The sequence below is a fragment of the Hyla sarda genome, unplaced genomic scaffold (genome assembly GCF_029499605.1).
Source record: "Hyla sarda isolate aHylSar1 unplaced genomic scaffold, aHylSar1.hap1 scaffold_2177, whole genome shotgun sequence".
NCBI lineage: Eukaryota > Metazoa > Chordata > Amphibia > Anura > Hylidae > Hyla > Hyla sarda.
In genome coordinates this window covers 18,275-35,944 of record NW_026608847.1, presented here as the reverse complement: position 1 = coordinate 35,944, position 17,670 = coordinate 18,275, and the positions used below count along the sequence as shown (strand labels likewise).

At 45.7% G+C, this 17,670-nt stretch overlaps 6 non-coding genes and 1 pseudogene across 6 annotated transcripts; all 7 read left to right on the top strand.

Moving 5' to 3' along the window:
• Positions 1-374: 374 nt before the first annotated feature.
• Positions 375-565, top strand: LOC130319828 (U2 spliceosomal RNA). The gene has a single exon (XR_008865888.1). It is a non-coding gene; the product is annotated as a U2 spliceosomal RNA (small nuclear RNA).
• A 2,086-nt stretch (positions 566-2,651) lies between these two features.
• LOC130319826 (U2 spliceosomal RNA) lies at positions 2,652-2,842 on the top strand. The gene has a single exon (XR_008865887.1). It is a non-coding gene; the product is annotated as a U2 spliceosomal RNA (small nuclear RNA).
• Positions 2,843-4,919: 2,077 nt separating this feature from the next.
• On the top strand, positions 4,920-5,110 carry LOC130319825 (U2 spliceosomal RNA). The gene has a single exon (XR_008865886.1). It is a non-coding gene; the product is annotated as a U2 spliceosomal RNA (small nuclear RNA).
• Positions 5,111-7,189: 2,079 nt separating this feature from the next.
• Positions 7,190-7,380, top strand: LOC130319824 (U2 spliceosomal RNA). The gene has a single exon (XR_008865885.1). It is a non-coding gene; the product is annotated as a U2 spliceosomal RNA (small nuclear RNA).
• A 2,088-nt stretch (positions 7,381-9,468) lies between these two features.
• On the top strand, positions 9,469-9,659 carry LOC130319845 (U2 spliceosomal RNA). Its single transcript, XR_008865902.1, has one exon. It is a non-coding gene; the product is annotated as a U2 spliceosomal RNA (small nuclear RNA).
• A 2,089-nt stretch (positions 9,660-11,748) lies between these two features.
• LOC130319844 (U2 spliceosomal RNA) lies at positions 11,749-11,939 on the top strand. The gene has a single exon (XR_008865901.1). It is a non-coding gene; the product is annotated as a U2 spliceosomal RNA (small nuclear RNA).
• A 2,074-nt stretch (positions 11,940-14,013) lies between these two features.
• Positions 14,014-14,146, top strand: LOC130319842 (U2 spliceosomal RNA; annotated as a pseudogene).
• Positions 14,147-17,670: the final 3,524 nt, after the last annotated feature.

The following is a 17,670-nucleotide window of genomic DNA, read 5'->3' as shown; positions in this document are numbered from 1 at the left end:
CCGTGGGTGTTGGTTTGATACCGTTTGGGGACAGCCAAGGAGGCATCTGCAGGCAACAAAGGTAGGTGTGTGCTTGTGTGTGTGTTTCCTATGCAGATCCTAAGCCCAGTGTCACATGCAAGTAGGAGGAGTAAGAAGGGTTCCTGGCAAATCCGGGTTATGGATTGCATTTAAAAAGGCCCCGTGGGAGTGCAATGGGCCCCTGTCTTGCTGCTTAGCAATAATGGTATGGGTTTAGGTTCTGCTGTGTGTACTGGTGGTTGACTGCCCCCCAGCCCAGAGTGTGCATGGAAAATTGTCTGGCAGCCTCCCTGACAGCAAGCAGTGATAGTGCCCATGAAGGGGACCTTGTTGGGCCCGCCCCTTTCACGGTTATCGCTTCTCGGCCTTTTGGCTAAGATCAAGTGTAGTATCTGTTCTTATCAGTTTAATATCTGATACGTCCCCTATCTGGGGACCATATATTAAATGGATTTTTGAGAACGGGGGCCGATTTCGAAGCTTGCTTCCGTCGCCCTATGCATTGACCCGATATGGCAGTATCTTCGGGTACAGTGCACCACCCCCTTACAGGGTTAAAAAGAAAGATTCCTACTTTCATTGCTACCTGCTTGCTGGCTAGCCAGCTAGCCAGCCCTGTGGGCCTTGCTGCTGCTGCAGCCAAAAAACAAAAGGTGGTGCTGCTGCTGCTGCTTCTGCTTCTGCTGCTTCTGCTTGTGTCTGGCCGCTGTTGGAGCGTCCAGGCACAGGACTTCTGCTGCTGCTGACTAAATGGCCTCCTTAATTGGATCATTTGAGTAGCCAGCACACCTGTGCAGGTAGGGCATGACATGATAGGCAGCTGCCTTGATAGCGGGTGGGTGCTGAATGTTCCTAATTGACAAAATAAGATTAATGCTTATGAAGAAATATAAAATCTCATCCCTTCCCCAATATCGCGCAACACCCCTACCCCTTAATTCCCTGGTTGAACTTGATGGACATATGTCTTTTTTCGACCGTACTAACTATGTAACTATGTAACATAACATGGGGGGGGGGTCTCCTGGCTGTTCACACAGGTGTGTCATTGCTGTACATTGACCATGCATTGCTTCTGTGGTATTGCAAAGGCAAAGACAAATGCTTCCAGCCATCCATTGCACTAATGGATTGGTCATCAGCTGGCTGTCTATGTCCCGCATCAATATAGACCAAAGTACAGAGGGTTAGGCTATGCTATTGTGCACCTACCTGATGCATCAGAAGGTGCGAGGCCCTTGCTAAATTCTGTGCACAGACTTTGAGATCTATACTTTAGACTGTATCTAAACCTGCTCCAACATGGACTGACATTCTGGCCTACTTTCAGCCGATGCGACTTGTCTGTCGCTGAACAGTCGCTTTTTATGTATTCAGCACCTATGTATAATGTTGTAAAAATGCTCTAGAAGCTAAAGTCGCAGAAATGTCACACATATTTGGCCTGCAACTTTCTGTGCGACAAATTCAGACAGGAAAAATCAGTATAAATCCTTAGAAAATTATCCCCCAGTGTCTCCATCTGCTGGCGGTATTGAATAAGCATTGCTGCACTGATGGGGTATGCATTAGACGAAAAAAAAGAAGAAAAAGAAGAATAATACGCCCAGAAAAGAGGCGAAAAGGAGAAAAACGTAAAAAAACGTGAAAAAAAAGTAAGAGGAAGAGAAGGGAAAAAAAGGTGGAAATGGGTTTAAAAGTGATTTCGGCGGAGAAATATATATATATATATATATATATATATATATATATATATACGCGCACGCACACACATATATATAAACGTATTCTCCGTTGAGATATTGCAGCCGCTGCTGTGTCCAGGCCCAGGAGCCTTAGCACTGTGCTGTGATGTCACTCAATACCACTGACATCACTAGGTGTAAACAACATCTCTCCTTTGCTGTGTATGTGACTATGGAGCTGTTTGGTGATGTCGTCTATTATGGCCTTCATAGAAGCAACAGGAGATTGTTGCATCCATCTAGAACCCTCAGAACTACAGTGCTATGATGTCACTCACTTCCACAGGCCTTGCAGAGTGTAAACAACAACAACCCAGCTTTGTTGTGTATGTAACCATAGGGATTTGTGATGTCACCTAGAACCTTCACAGCAGCGACAGCTTTATGAGGAGCATCAGCACTGCTCTGCCTGAGCAGAACCATCACCGCCATAGGTTGTCAAATAACCCGGGTTTAACCCACACAGGTAAGTCCAATGGGGTGCAGGCATGTCCTCTATGCTTACAGCTTCCCATGGGTGTTGGTTTGATACCGTTTGGGGACAGCCAAGGAGGCATCTGCAGGCAACAAAGGTAGGTGTGTGCTTGTGTGTGTGTTTCCTATGCAGATCCTAAGCCCAGTGTCACATGCAAGTAGGAGGAGTAAGAAGGGTTCCTGGCAAATCCGGGTTATGGATTGCATTTAAAAAGGCCCCGTGGGAGTGCAATGGGCCCCTGTCTTGCTGCTTAGCAATAATGGTATGGGTTTAGGTTCTGCTGTGTGTACTGGTGGTTGACTGCCCCCCAGCCCAGAGTGTGCATGGAAAATTGTCTGGCAGCCTCCCTGACAGCAAGCAGTGATAGTGCCCATGAAGGGGACCTTGTTGGGCCCGCCCCTTTCACGGTTATCGCTTCTCGGCCTTTTGGCTAAGATCAAGTGTAGTATCTGTTCTTATCAGTTTAATATCTGATACGTCCCCTATCTGGGGACCATATATTAAATGGATTTTTGAGAACGGGGGCCGATTTCGAAGCTTGCTTCCGTCGCCCTATGCATTGACCCGATATGGCAGTATCTTCGGGTACAGTGCACCACCCCCTTACAGGGTTAAAAAGAAAGATTCCTACTTTCATTGCTACCTGCTTGCTGGCTAGCCAGCTAGCCAGCCCTGTGGGCCTTGCTGCTGCTGCAGCCAAAAAACAAAAGGTGGTGCTGCTGCTGCTGCTTCTGCTGCTTCTGCTTGTGTCTGGCCGCTGTTGGAGCGTCCAGGCACAGGACTTCTGCTGCTGCTGACTAAATGGCCTCCTTAATTGGATCATTTGAGTAGCCAGCACACCTGTGCAGGTAGGGCATGACATGATAGGCAGCTGCCTTGATAGCGGGTGGGTGCTGAATGTTCCTAATTGACAAAATAAGATTAATGCTTATGAAGAAATATAAAATCTCATCCCTTCCCCAATATCGCGCCACACCCCTACCCCTTAATTCCCTGGTTGAACTTGATGGACATATGTCTTTTTTTCGACCGTACTAACTATGTAACTATGTAACATAACATGGGGGGGGGGGTCTCCTGGCTGTTCACACAGGTGTGTCATTGCTGTACATTGACCATGCATTGCTTCTGTGGTATTGCAAAGGCAAAGACAAATGCTTCCAGCCATCCATTGCACTAATGGATTGGTCATCAGCTGGCTGTCTATGTCCCGCATCAATATAGACCAAAGTACAGAGGGTTAGGCTATGCTATTGTGCACCTACCTGATGCATCAGAAGGTGCGAGGCCCTTGCTAAATTCTGTGCACAGACTTTGAGATCTATACTTTAGACTGTATCTAAACCTGCTCCAACATGGACTGACATTCTGGCCTACTTTCAGCCGATGCGACTTGTCTGTCGCTGAACAGTCGCTTTTTATGTATTCAGCACCTATGTATAATGTTGTAAAAATGCTCTAGAAGCTAAAGTCGCAGAAATGTCACACATATTTGGCCTGCAACTTTCTGTGCGACAAATTCAGACAGGAAAAATCAGTATAAATCCTTAGAAAATTATCCCCCAGTGTCTCCATCTGCTGGCGGTATTGAATAAGCATTGCTGCACTGATGGGGTATGCATTAGACGAAAAAGAAGAATAATACGCCCAGAAAAGAGGCGAAAAGGAGAAAAACGTAAAAAAACGTGAAAAAAAAGTAAGAGGAAGAGAAGGGAAAAAAAAGGTGGAAATGGGTTTAAAAGTGATTTCGGCGGAGAAATATATATATATATATATATATATATATATATATATATATATATACGCGCACACACACACACATATATATAAACGTATTCTCCGTTGAGATATTGCAGCCGCTGCTGTGTCCAGGCCCAGGAGCCTTAGCACTGTGCTGTGATGTCACTCAATACCACTGACATCACTAGGTGTAAACAACATCTCTCCTTTGCTGTGTATGTGACTATGGAGCTGTTTGGTGATGTCGTCTATTATGGCCTTCATAGAAGCAACAGGAGATTGTTGCATCCATCTAGAACCCTCAGAACTACAGTGCTATGATGTCACTCACTTCCACAGGCCTTGCAGAGTGTAAACAACAACAACCCAGCTTTGTTGTGTATGTAACCATAGGGATTTGTGATGTCACCTAGAACCTTCACAGCAGCGACAGCTTTATGAGGAGCATCAGCACTGCTCTGCCTGAGCAGAACCATCACCGCCATAGGTTGTCAAATAACCCGGGTTTAACCCACACAGGTAAGTCCAATGGGGTGCAGGCATGTCCTCTATGCTTACAGCTTCCCGTGGGTGTTGGTTTGATACCGTTTGGGGACAGCCAAGGAGGCATCTGCAGGCAACAAAGGTAGGTGTGTGCTTGTGTGTGTGTTTCCTATGCAGATCCTAAGCCCAGTGTCACATGCAAGTAGGAGGAGTAAGAAGGGTTCCTGGCAAATCCGGGTTATGGATTGCATTTAAAAAGGCCCCGTGGGAGTGCAATGGGCCCCTGTCTTGCTGCTTAGCAATAATGGTATGGGTTTAGGTTCTGCTGTGTGTACTGGTGGTTGACTGCCCCCCAGCCCAGAGTGTGCATGGAAAATTGTCTGGCAGCCTCCCTGACAGCAAGCAGTGATAGTGCCCATGAAGGGGACCTTGTTGGGCCCGCCCCTTTCACGGTTATCGCTTCTCGGCCTTTTGGCTAAGATCAAGTGTAGTATCTGTTCTTATCAGTTTAATATCTGATACGTCCCCTATCTGGGGACCATATATTAAATGGATTTTTGAGAACGGGGGCCGATTTCGAAGCTTGCTTCCGTCGCCCTATGCATTGACCCGATATGGCAGTATCTTCGGGTACAGTGCACCACCCCCTTACAGGGTTAAAAAGAAAGATTCCTACTTTCATTGCTACCTGCTTGCTGGCTAGCCAGCTAGCCAGCCCTGTGGGCCTTGCTGCTGCTGCAGCCAAAAAACAAAAGGTGGTGCTGCTGCTGCTGCTTCTGCTGCTTCTGCTTGTGTCTGGCCGCTGTTGGAGCGTCCAGGCACAGGACTTCTGCTGCTGCTGACTAAATGGCCTCCTTAATTGGATCATTTGAGTAGCCAGCACACCTGTGCAGGTAGGGCATGACATGATAGGCAGCTGCCTTGATAGCGGGTGGGTGCTGAATGTTCCTAATTGACAAAATAAGATTAATGCTTATGAAGAAATATAAAATCTCATCCCTTCCCCAATATCGCGCCACACCCCTACCCCTTAATTCCCTGGTTGAACTTGATGGACATATGTCTTTTTTCGACCGTACTAACTATGTAACTATGTAACATAACATGGGGGGGGGGGGTCTCCTGGCTGTTCACACAGGTGTGTCATTGCTGTACATTGACCATGCATTGCTTCTGTGGTATTGCAAAGACAAAGACAAATGCTTCCAGCCATCCATTGCACTAATGGATTGGTCATCAGCTGGCTGTCTATGTCCCGCATCAATATAGACCAAAGTACAGAGGGTTAGGCTATGCTATTGTGCACCTACCTGATGCATCAGAAGGTGCGAGGCCCTTGCTAAATTCTGTGCACAGACTTTGAGATCTATACTTTAGACTGTATCTAAACCTGCTCCAACATGGACTGACATTCTGGCCTACTTTCAGCCGATGCGACTTGTCTGTCGCTGAACAGTCGCTTTTTATGTATTCAGCACCTATGTATAATGTTGTAAAAATGCTCTAGAAGCTAAAGTCGCAGAAATGTCACACATATTTGGCCTGCAACTTTCTGTGCGACAAATTCAGACAGGAAAAATCAGTATAAATCCTTAGAAAATTATCCCCCAGTGTCTCCATCTGCTGGCGGTATTGAATAAGCATTGCTGCACTGATGGGGTATGCATTAGACGAAAAAAAAAGAAGAAAAAGAAGAATAATACGCCCAGAAAAGAGGCGAAAAGGAGAAAAACGTAAAAAAACGTGAAAAAAAAGTAAGAGGAAGAGAAGGGAAAAAAAGGTGGAAATGGTTTTAAAAGTGATTTCGGCGGAGAAATATATATATATATATATATATATATATATATATATACGCGCACACACACACATATATATAAACGTATTCTCCGTTGAGATATTGCAGCCGCTGCTGTGTCCAGGCCCAGGAGCCTTAGCACTGTGCTGTGATGTCACTCAATACCACTGACATCACTAGGTGTAAACAACATCTCTCCTTTGCTGTGTATGTGACTATGGAGCTGTTTGGTGATGTCGTCTATTATGGCCTTCATAGAAGCAACAGGAGATTGTTGCATCCATCTAGAACCCTCAGAACTACAGTGCTATGATGTCACTCACTTCCACAGGCCTTGCAGAGTGTAAACAACAACAACCCAGCTTTGTTGTGTATGTAACCATAGGGATTTGTGATGTCACCTAGAACCTTCACAGCAGCGACAGCTTTATGAGGAGCATCAGCACTGCTCTGCCTGAGCAGAACCATCACCGCCATAGGTTGTCAAATAACCCGGGTTTAACCCACACAGGTAAGTCCAATGGGGTGCAGGCATGTCCTCTATGCTTACAGCTTCCCGTGGGTGTTGGTTTGATACCGTTTGGGGACAGCCAAGGAGGCATCTGCAGGCAACAAAGGTAGGTGTGTGCTTGTGTGTGTGTTTCCTATGCAGATCCTAAGCCCAGTGTCACATGCAAGTAGGAGGAGTAAGAAGGGTTCCTGGCAAATCCGGGTTATGGATTGCATTTAAAAAGGCCCCGTGGGAGTGCAATGGGCCCCTGTCTTGCTGCTTAGCAATAATGGTATGGGTTTAGGTTCTGCTGTGTGTACTGGTGGTTGACTGCCCCCCAGCCCAGAGTGTGCATGGAAAATTGTCTGGCAGCCTCCCTGACAGCAAGCAGTGATAGTGCCCATGAAGGGGACCTTGTTGGGCCCGCCCCTTTCACGGTTATCGCTTCTCGGCCTTTTGGCTAAGATCAAGTGTAGTATCTGTTCTTATCAGTTTAATATCTGATACGTCCCCTATCTGGGGACCATATATTAAATGGATTTTTGAGAACGGGGGCCGATTTCGAAGCTTGCTTCCGTCGCCCTATGCATTGACCCGATATGGCAGTATCTTCGGGTACAGTGCACCACCCCCTTACAGGGTTAAAAAGAAAGATTCCTACTTTCATTGCTACCTGCTTGCTGGCTAGCCAGCTAGCCAGCCCTGTGGGCCTTGCTGCTGCTGCAGCCAAAAAACAAAAGGTGGTGCTGCTGCTGCTGCTTCTGCTGCTTCTGCTTGTGTCTGGCCGCTGTTGGAGCGTCCAGGCACAGGACTTCTGCTGCTGCTGACTAAATGGCCTCCTTAATTGGATCATTTGAGTAGCCAGCACACCTGTGCAGGTAGGGCATGACATGATAGGCAGCTGCCTTGATAGCGGGTGGGTGCTGAATGTTCCTAATTGACAAAATAAGATTAATGCTTATGAAGAAATATAAAATCTCATCCCTTCCCCAATATCGCGCCACACCCCTACCCCTTAATTCCCTGGTTGAACTTGATGGACATATGTCTTTTTTCGACCGTACTAACTATGTAACTATGTAACATAACATGGGGGGGGGGTCTCCTGGCTGTTCACACAGGTGTGTCATTGCTGTACATTGACCATGCATTGCTTCTGTGGTATTGCAAAGGCAAAGACAAATGCTTCCAGCCATCCATTGCACTAATGGATTGGTCATCAGCTGGCTGTCTATGTCCCGCATCAATATAGACCAAAGTACAGAGGGTTAGGCTATGCTATTGTGCACCTACCTGATGCATCAGAAGGTGCGAGGCCCTTGCTAAATTCTGTGCACAGACTTTGAGATCTATACTTTAGACTGTATCTAAACCTGCTCCAACATGGACTGACATTCTGGCCTACTTTCAGCCGATGCGACTTGTCTGTCGCTGAACAGTCGCTTTTTATGTATTCAGCACCTATGTATAATGTTGTAAAAATGCTCTAGAAGCTAAAGTCGCAGAAATGTCACACATATTTGGCCTGCAACTTTCTGTGCGACAAATTCAGACAGGAAAAATCAGTATAAATCCTTAGAAAATTATCCCCCAGTGTCTCCATCTGCTGGCGGTATTGAATAAGCATTGCTGCACTGATGGGGTATGCATTAGACGAAAAAAAAGAAGAAAAAGAAGAATAATACGCCCAGAAAAGAGGCGAAAAGGAGAAAAACGTAAAAAAACGTGAAAAAAAAGTAAGAGGAAGAGAAGGGAAAAAAAGGTGGAAATGGGTTTAAAAGTGATTTCGGCGGAGAAATATATATATATATATATATATATATATATATATATATATATATATATACGCGCACACACACACATATATATAAACGTATTCTCCGTTGAGATATTGCAGCCGCTGCTGTGTCCAGGCCCAGGAGCCTTAGCACTGTGCTGTGATGTCACTCAATACCACTGACATCACTAGGTGTAAACAACATCTCTCCTTTGCTGTGTATGTGACTATGGAGCTGTTTGGTGATGTCGTCTATTATGGCCTTCATAGAAGCAACAGGAGATTGTTGCATCCATCTAGAACCCTCAGAACTACAGTGCTATGATGTCACTCACTTCCACAGGCCTTGCAGAGTGTAAACAACAACAACCCAGCTTTGTTGTGTATGTAACCATAGGGATTTGTGATGTCACCTAGAACCTTCACAGCAGCGACAGCTTTATGAGGAGCATCAGCACTGCTCTGCCTGAGCAGAACCATCACCGCCATAGGTTGTCAAATAACCCGGGTTTAACCCACACAGGTAAGTCCAATGGGGTGCAGGCATGTCCTCTATGCTTACAGCTTCCCGTGGGTGTTGGTTTGATACCGTTTGGGGACAGCCAAGGAGGCATCTGCAGGCAACAAAGGTAGGTGTGTGCTTGTGTGTGTGTTTCCTATGCAGATCCTAAGCCCAGTGTCACATGCAAGTAGGAGGAGTAAGAAGGGTTCCTGGCAAATCCGGGTTATGGATTGCATTTAAAAAGGCCCCGTGGGAGTGCAATGGGCCCCTGTCTTGCTGCTTAGCAATAATGGTATGGGTTTAGGTTCTGCTGTGTGTACTGGTGGTTGACTGCCCCCCAGCCCAGAGTGTGCATGGAAAATTGTCTGGCAGCCTCCCTGACAGCAAGCAGTGATAGTGCCCATGAAGGGGACCTTGTTGGGCCCGCCCCTTTCACGGTTATCGCTTCTCGGCCTTTTGGCTAAGATCAAGTGTAGTATCTGTTCTTATCAGTTTAATATCTGATACGTCCCCTATCTGGGGACCATATATTAAATGGATTTTTGAGAACGGGGGCCGATTTCGAAGCTTGCTTCCGTCGCCCTATGCATTGACCCGATATGGCAGTATCTTCGGGTACAGTGCACCACCCCCTTACAGGGTTAAAAAGAAAGATTCCTACTTTCATTGCTACCTGCTTGCTGGCTAGCCAGCTAGCCAGCCCTGTGGGCCTTGCTGCTGCTGCAGCCAAAAAACAAAAGGTGGTGCTGCTGCTGCTGCTTCTGCTGCTTCTGCTTGTGTCTGGCCGCTGTTGGAGCGTCCAGGCACAGGACTTCTGCTGCTGCTGACTAAATGGCCTCCTTAATTGGATCATTTGAGTAGCCAGCACACCTGTGCAGGTAGGGCATGACATGATAGGCAGCTGCCTTGATAGCGGGTGGGTGCTGAATGTTCCTAATTGACAAAATAAGATTAATGCTTATGAAGAAATATAAAATCTCATCCCTTCCCCAATATCGCGCCACACCCCTACCCCTTAATTCCCTGGTTGAACTTGATGGACATATGTCTTTTTTCGACCGTACTAACTATGTAACTATGTAACATAACATGGGGGGGGGGGTCTCCTGGCTGTTCACACAGGTGTGTCATTGCTGTACATTGACCATGCATTGCTTCTGTGGTATTGCAAAGGCAAAGACAAATGCTTCCAGCCATCCATTGCACTAATGGATTGGTCATCAGCTGGCTGTCTATGTCCCGCATCAATATAGACCAAAGTACAGAGGGTTAGGCTATGCTATTGTGCACCTACCTGATGCATCAGAAGGTGCGAGGCCCTTGCTAAATTCTGTGCACAGACTTTGAGATCTATACTTTAGACTGTATCTAAACCTGCTCCAACATGGACTGACATTCTGGCCTACTTTCAGCCGATGCGACTTGTCTGTCGCTGAACAGTCGCTTTTTATGTATTCAGCACCTATGTATAATGTTGTAAAAATGCTCTAGAAGCTAAAGTCGCAGAAATGTCACACATATTTGGCCTGCAACTTTCTGTGCGACAAATTCAGACAGGAAAAATCAGTATAAATCCTTAGAAAATTATCCCCCAGTGTCTCCATCTGCTGGCGGTATTGAATAAGCATTGCTGCACTGATGGGGTATGCATTAGACGAAAAAAAAGAAGAAAAAGAAGAATAATACGCCCAGAAAAGAGGCGAAAAGGAGAAAAACGTAAAAAAACGTGAAAAAAAAGTAAGAGGAAGAGAAGGGAAAAAAAGGTGGAAATGGGTTTAAAAGTGATTTCGGCGGAGAAATATATATATATATATATATATATATATATATATATATATATATATATACGCGCACACACACACATATATATAAACGTATTCTCCGTTGAGATATTGCAGCCGCTGCTGTGTCCAGGCCCAGGAGCCTTAGCACTGTGCTGTGATGTCACTCAATACCACTGACATCACTAGGTGTAAACAACATCTCTCCTTTGCTGTGTATGTGACTATGGAGCTGTTTGGTGATGTCGTCTATTATGGCCTTCATAGAAGCAACAGGAGATTGTTGCATCCATCTAGAACCCTCAGAACTACAGTGCTATGATGTCACTCACTTCCACAGGCCTTGCAGAGTGTAAACAACAACAACCCAGCTTTGTTGTGTATGTAACCATAGGGATTTGTGATGTCACCTAGAACCTTCACAGCAGCGACAGCTTTATGAGGAGCATCAGCACTGCTCTGCCTGAGCAGAACCATCACCGCCATAGGTTGTCAAATAACCCGGGTTTAACCCACACAGGTAAGTCCAATGGGGTGCAGGCATGTCCTCTATGCTTACAGCTTCCCGTGGGTGTTGGTTTGATACCGTTTGGGGACAGCCAAGGAGGCATCTGCAGGCAACAAAGGTAGGTGTGTGCTTGTGTGTGTGTTTCCTATGCAGATCCTAAGCCCAGTGTCACATGCAAGTAGGAGGAGTAAGAAGGGTTCCTGGCAAATCCGGGTTATGGATTGCATTTAAAAAGGCCCCGTGGGAGTGCAATGGGCCCCTGTCTTGCTGCTTAGCAATAATGGTATGGGTTTAGGTTCTGCTGTGTGTACTGGTGGTTGACTGCCCCCCAGCCCAGAGTGTGCATGGAAAATTGTCTGGCAGCCTCCCTGACAGCAAGCAGTGATAGTGCCCATGAAGGGGACCTTGTTGGGCCCGCCCCTTTCACGGTTATCGCTTCTCGGCCTTTTGGCTAAGATCAAGTGTAGTATCTGTTCTTATCAGTTTAATATCTGATACGTCCCCTATCTGGGGACCATATATTAAATGGATTTTTGAGAACGGGGGCCGATTTCGAAGCTTGCTTCCGTCGCCCTATGCATTGACCCGATATGGCAGTATCTTCGGGTACAGTGCACCACCCCCTTACAGGGTTAAAAAGAAAGATTCCTACTTTCATTGCTACCTGCTTGCTGGCTAGCCAGCTAGCCAGCCCTGTGGGCCTTGCTGCTGCTGCAGCCAAAAAACAAAAGGTGGTGCTGCTGCTGCTGCTTCTGCTGCTTCTGCTTGTGTCTGGCCGCTGTTGGAGCGTCCAGGCACAGGACTTCTGCTGCTGCTGACTAAATGGCCTCCTTAATTGGATCATTTGAGTAGCCAGCACACCTGTGCAGGTAGGGCATGACATGATAGGCAGCTGCCTTGATAGCGGGTGGGTGCTGAATGTTCCTAATTGACAAAATAAGATTAATGCTTATGAAGAAATATAAAATCTCATCCCTTCCCCAATATCGCGCCACACCCCTACCCCTTAATTCCCTGGTTGAACTTGATGGACATATGTCTTTTTTCGACCGTACTAACTATGTAACTATGTAACATAACATGGGGGGGGGGTCTCCTGGCTGTTCACACAGGTGTGTCATTGCTGTACATTGACCATGCATTGCTTCTGTGGTATTGCAAAGGCAAAGACAAATGCTTCCAGCCATCCATTGCACTAATGGATTGGTCATCAGCTGGCTGTCTATGTCCCGCATCAATATAGACCAAAGTACAGAGGGTTAGGCTATGCTATTGTGCACCTACCTGATGCATCAGAAGGTGCGAGGCCCTTGCTAAATTCTGTGCACAGACTTTGAGATCTATACTTTAGACTGTATCTAAACCTGCTCCAACATGGACTGACATTCTGGCCTACTTTCAGCCGATGCGACTTGTCTGTCGCTGAACAGTCGCTTTTTATGTATTCAGCACCTATGTATAATGTTGTAAAAATGCTCTAGAAGCTAAAGTCGCAGAAATGTCACACATATTTGGCCTGCAACTTTCTGTGCGACAAATTCAGACAGGAAAAATCAGTATAAATCCTTAGAAAATTATCCCCCAGTGTCTCCATCTGCTGGCGGTATTGAATAAGCATTGCTGCACTGATGGGGTATGCATTAGACGAAAAAAAAGAAGAAAAAGAAGAATAATACGCCCAGAAAAGAGGCGAAAAGGAGAAAAACGTAAAAAAACGTGAAAAAAAAGTAAGAGGAAGAGAAGGGAAAAAAAGGTGGAAATGGGTTTAAAAGTGATTTCGGCGGAGAAATATATATATATATATATATATATATATATATATACGCGCACACACACACATATATATAAACGTATTCTCCGTTGAGATATTGCAGCCGCTGCTGTGTCCAGGCCCAGGAGCCTTAGCACTGTGCTGTGATGTCACTCAATACCACTGACATCACTAGGTGTAAACAACATCTCTCCTTTGCTGTGTATGTGACTATGGAGCTGTTTGGTGATGTCGTCTATTATGGCCTTCATAGAAGCAACAGGAGATTGTTGCATCCATCTAGAACCCTCAGAACTACAGTGCTATGATGTCACTCACTTCCACAGGCCTTGCAGAGTGTAAACAACAACAACCCAGCTTTGTTGTGTATGTAACCATAGGGATTTGTGATGTCACCTAGAACCTTCACAGCAGCGACAGCTTTATGAGGAGCATCAGCACTGCTCTGCCTGAGCAGAACCATCACCGCCATAGGTTGTCAAATAACCCGGGTTTAACCCACACAGGTAAGTCCAATGGGGTGCAGGCATGTCCTCTATGCTTACAGCTTCCCGTGGGTGTTGGTTTGATACCGTTTGGGGACAGCCAAGGAGGCATCTGCAGGCAACAAAGGTAGGTGTGTGCTTGTGTGTGTGTTTCCTATGCAGATCCTAAGCCCAGTGTCACATGCAAGTAGGAGGAGTAAGAAGGGTTCCTGGCAAATCCGGGTTATGGATTGCATTTAAAAAGGCCCCGTGGGAGTGCAATGGGCCCCTGTCTTGCTGCTTAGCAATAATGGTATGGGTTTAGGTTCTGCTGTGTGTACTGGTGGTTGACTGCCCCCCAGCCCAGAGTGTGCATGGAAAATTGTCTGGCAGCCTCCCTGACAGCAAGCAGTGATAGTGCCCATGAAGGGGACCTTGTTGGGCCCGCCCCTTTCACGGTTATCGCTTCTCGGCCTTTTGGCTAAGATCAAGTGTAGTAATACAGGAGATCTGGTCAGAAGGTACTCGGGTACCCCTCTCCTCGGCCTTGTGGGATCGCCCAGGTTTATTGCCTGGGCTTCACCCACTTGTTGCTATTGGGGAGAGGGCCTAGTCCCAGGGTAACGAGTAGCGATCGCCTCTCAAGACCTTCGGGTGGAGAGAGGTTAGAACCATGGATGATGATCCGGATCCAGGTTCTGTGCCGGCATACGCAAGGATCAAAAACACCGTGAGAGTCATTCTCACGGATGATACCAAAAGGGCGGACGATTTGAAATTCGTAGTAGAGGACGTGCTCGGAGGAGTTTTCGGAATACAGAAGGGCGAGATATTGGCAATCCAGGACTACCCGAAGCGTAAAATTTTTGATGTGACGTTCACACAAAATGGCATCCACAGAGATTTTGTTACCAGAGTTGCTGCGAGTAAAGACAAAAAGCTTCAGGGTGTCCGGATTATTGAGCACGTTCTAGACGATATTAAGCTGGTGGTAGTAAAGATGTATTCCCCTTTCGCCAACCTACACGATGTTGAGTTGTTTTTACAAGTCTATTTTAGTAAGGTTGAGTGCAGAGGAAAAATCATGAACAGCTGTGGCATCTGGACATCTAAGTGGAGATTTCAGGTTACATGCAAAAAAGATGACAGATTGCCAGGGGGAATACAACTACCACCAGCTCGTTTTAAAATAAATAATATGTGTGGCGACCTCTTTTATGCGGGGATGCCAAGCTACTGCAGGAAGTGTCACAGATATGGACACACAAAAGAAAACTGTGAAAGTACATGCAAAAAATGTGGTAGCACACAGCACGAGACAGAGAAATGCACAAGAGGAGGGAGGTGCAATTTCTGTCAACAATTCGGTCACCTTTTCTCCTCTTGTCCCCACAGACATAGGACGGAGCAGCAGTGGCAACCCTGGAGGCAGCAAGGACAGCAACCGGGACACCAGCCGAGGCAAGCAGAGCCAGTGATTACCCCCCCACAAGAGGTAAGCGGTGAGATGGAGAAGGAGAAAGACCCCCCTCAGGCAAAAGGAGGGGACCCTAAAGAGCAGAGGATGGCCAAAAAACGTGCAAGTGGTGAAAAAACTGGCCCCCAGGAGCATGCTGGGTTAAGAGAGGAGCGGACGGCGGCCGAATCCGCTCCTCAGCAACCTCTGGCTCAGGGTCCCCCTGAGAGCGATGATCCGGGTGGAGAGGTGAAGGTTAAAAGGCGGAGGGGCTCCAGAAGACTCTATTCGGAGGCGGTCCAGGGGGAGCCGATGGAAGTACCTGCGGATGCAGGGAACCCAAGTGACGTTCCTCCACAGGTCCCCATAGGGGATACCCCCCCTCCTCCCTGCCAGGAGGAGGTTTCAGGGGTGACCGTCTCTGAGGTACCAGAGACGGAACTAAGTGAACACCCGACCCCTATGGAGGGGCAAGAGGTGGAAGAACCCAATGAGTCTGGAGCCCTGATTGCCAGGATGCCCGAGAACAACTATGCCTCAATCATGATGGAGGAGGGGGGTCGGCTGAGTGATGGTGCCTCCTCTCCTGCTTCCTCTATGCGTACAGTTGAGTCAGATTTTGGGGGGTATGAGGCTTCGGAGGGGGAATCAGAGGTGTAAGACGTTTTCTTGTACATTCCCATGGCTGAGTTGTCCGGTCTGTCCTTGAACGTGAGAAGTGTGAGCGCCAGAGTAAGAAGGGTTGCCCTATTTAATTACTTGTCGGTTTTTGCTGCTTCCGTCCTTTTCCTGCAGGAATGTGGCATCCCGCACAGATTAAATTATAAAGAATATGAAGATGATTGGGTGCACGGTCCATCAGTCTGGTCTGGATCAAATGAGTCCAGATCAGCAGGGGTCGCCATACTTTTTAAAGGGAACGTTTTAATTGAGAGTTTTAACGAAATTTTACCAGGCAGAATTTTATTGGTCAGCGCTTTTATTAATGGTATTAAATGGCAGTTTTTAAATTTTTATGGTTCTCCTGATAAGAATGAAAGAATAAAAATGTTGGAGATTTTACCCCTTTTTATTAACAATTCTAGTCCTCTTGTTTTATCAGGTGATTTTAATTGTATTTTAAGGGGAGAACGCCGTTTTTCGAACGCAGTGAGTAGGAACTATGATAAGACGTCTTTTATGTTAAAAAACTTGATTTTAGATTTTAATCTCACTGATGTTTTTAAAAAATGTAATTTTAACGTACCAGAGGAAGACGGTGTTACCTGGAGCAATGCAAGCTGTAGCTCCAGGATAGATTTTATTTTTTGTTCTTATCAAGTACTGCCTTTTAACTGTGATCTTTTTACCAATGTTTTTTCTGACCATAAATTATTGTATTTTAAAGTTAAAAGTGATTTTAAAAGGAGAACTGGTAGGAATGCCTGGAAGTTAAACGTGTCCCTTTTTGAAGATCCGCAGGTTTTATCAGATTTTATCACCTTTTACAAGGAATGCAGACGAGTAAAAGACCCCAACACTCCCACCAGTATCTGGTGGGAAAAAATGAAACTAAAAATAAAAGAATTTTTTATCCGTGTTGGGGTTAGGAAAGCTAAAGAAAAACGTGAATTTTATAATATCCTAAATACTCGTCTGCAAACCCTGTACAAATTCAGAGCACATGGGATGGAGGTGGAGAAGGAGGTACATGATCTTAAAAAAGAAATAACTAAGTGCCTGGAGCAGAAAGGAAAAGAAATTATCTTTAGGTCTCGAATACAGCATCTTGAGGAAAACGAGACCTGCTCCAGGTATTTTTTTAAGAAAATACATGAAAATAGAAGGTTAATAGAAAACATTGAAGGAGTGAATGATGTACAGGGTATTTTAAAAAAGGTGCAAGAGTTTTATGCGGATCTTTTTAATGTAAAACACATTGATGAATGTTTTATGAATGACTCGTTAAAGGAGATCACCAATTTTTTAGATCCTGTCTCACAGTCTTTTTTATTGCAGAATATTTCAGAGCAGGAGATTTTAGAGACCGTCAAGAGTTTTAAAACAGGTAAAGTGCCTGGGCCGGATGGTATACCCATTGAATTTTATGTTACTTTTTATGGTATTTTAAAAGAAGATTTGTTCTCCCTTTTTACCGAAGTCTTTAAGTCTAAAATCCTCCCAGGCTCATGGAAGAAGGGTGATGTCTCCCTGCTATTCAAAAAGGGAGACCGGTCGGAACTCAAAAACTGGAGACCAATCACCCTTCTGAACTGCGACTATAAAATAATGGCGAAACTGTGTGCTAACCGCTTAAAGAACGTAATCCATAAAATAATTCATACAAACCAAGTCTGTGGGGTGCCTGGGAGGAGTTTATGGGAGAACCTAAACCTTTTAAAGGATGTAATTAGCGACACCAAATTAAGAAAAGGAAAGCTGGCGGTTTTATCCATAGATTTTGAAAAAGCTTTCGACAGGGTGTCACATTTTTATCTTTTTAAGGTTTTAGAGAAAATGGGTATACCTGATGGCTTTTTATTGTCTCTTAGAGCTTTTTATGATAACTGTACTAGTAAAATTTTAGTAAATGGTTTTAAGACACAGGGCGTGATTTTAAATTCCGGAGTGAAGCAGGGGTGTCCCTTGTCCCCACTACTCTTCATTTGCGCAATAGAGCCTC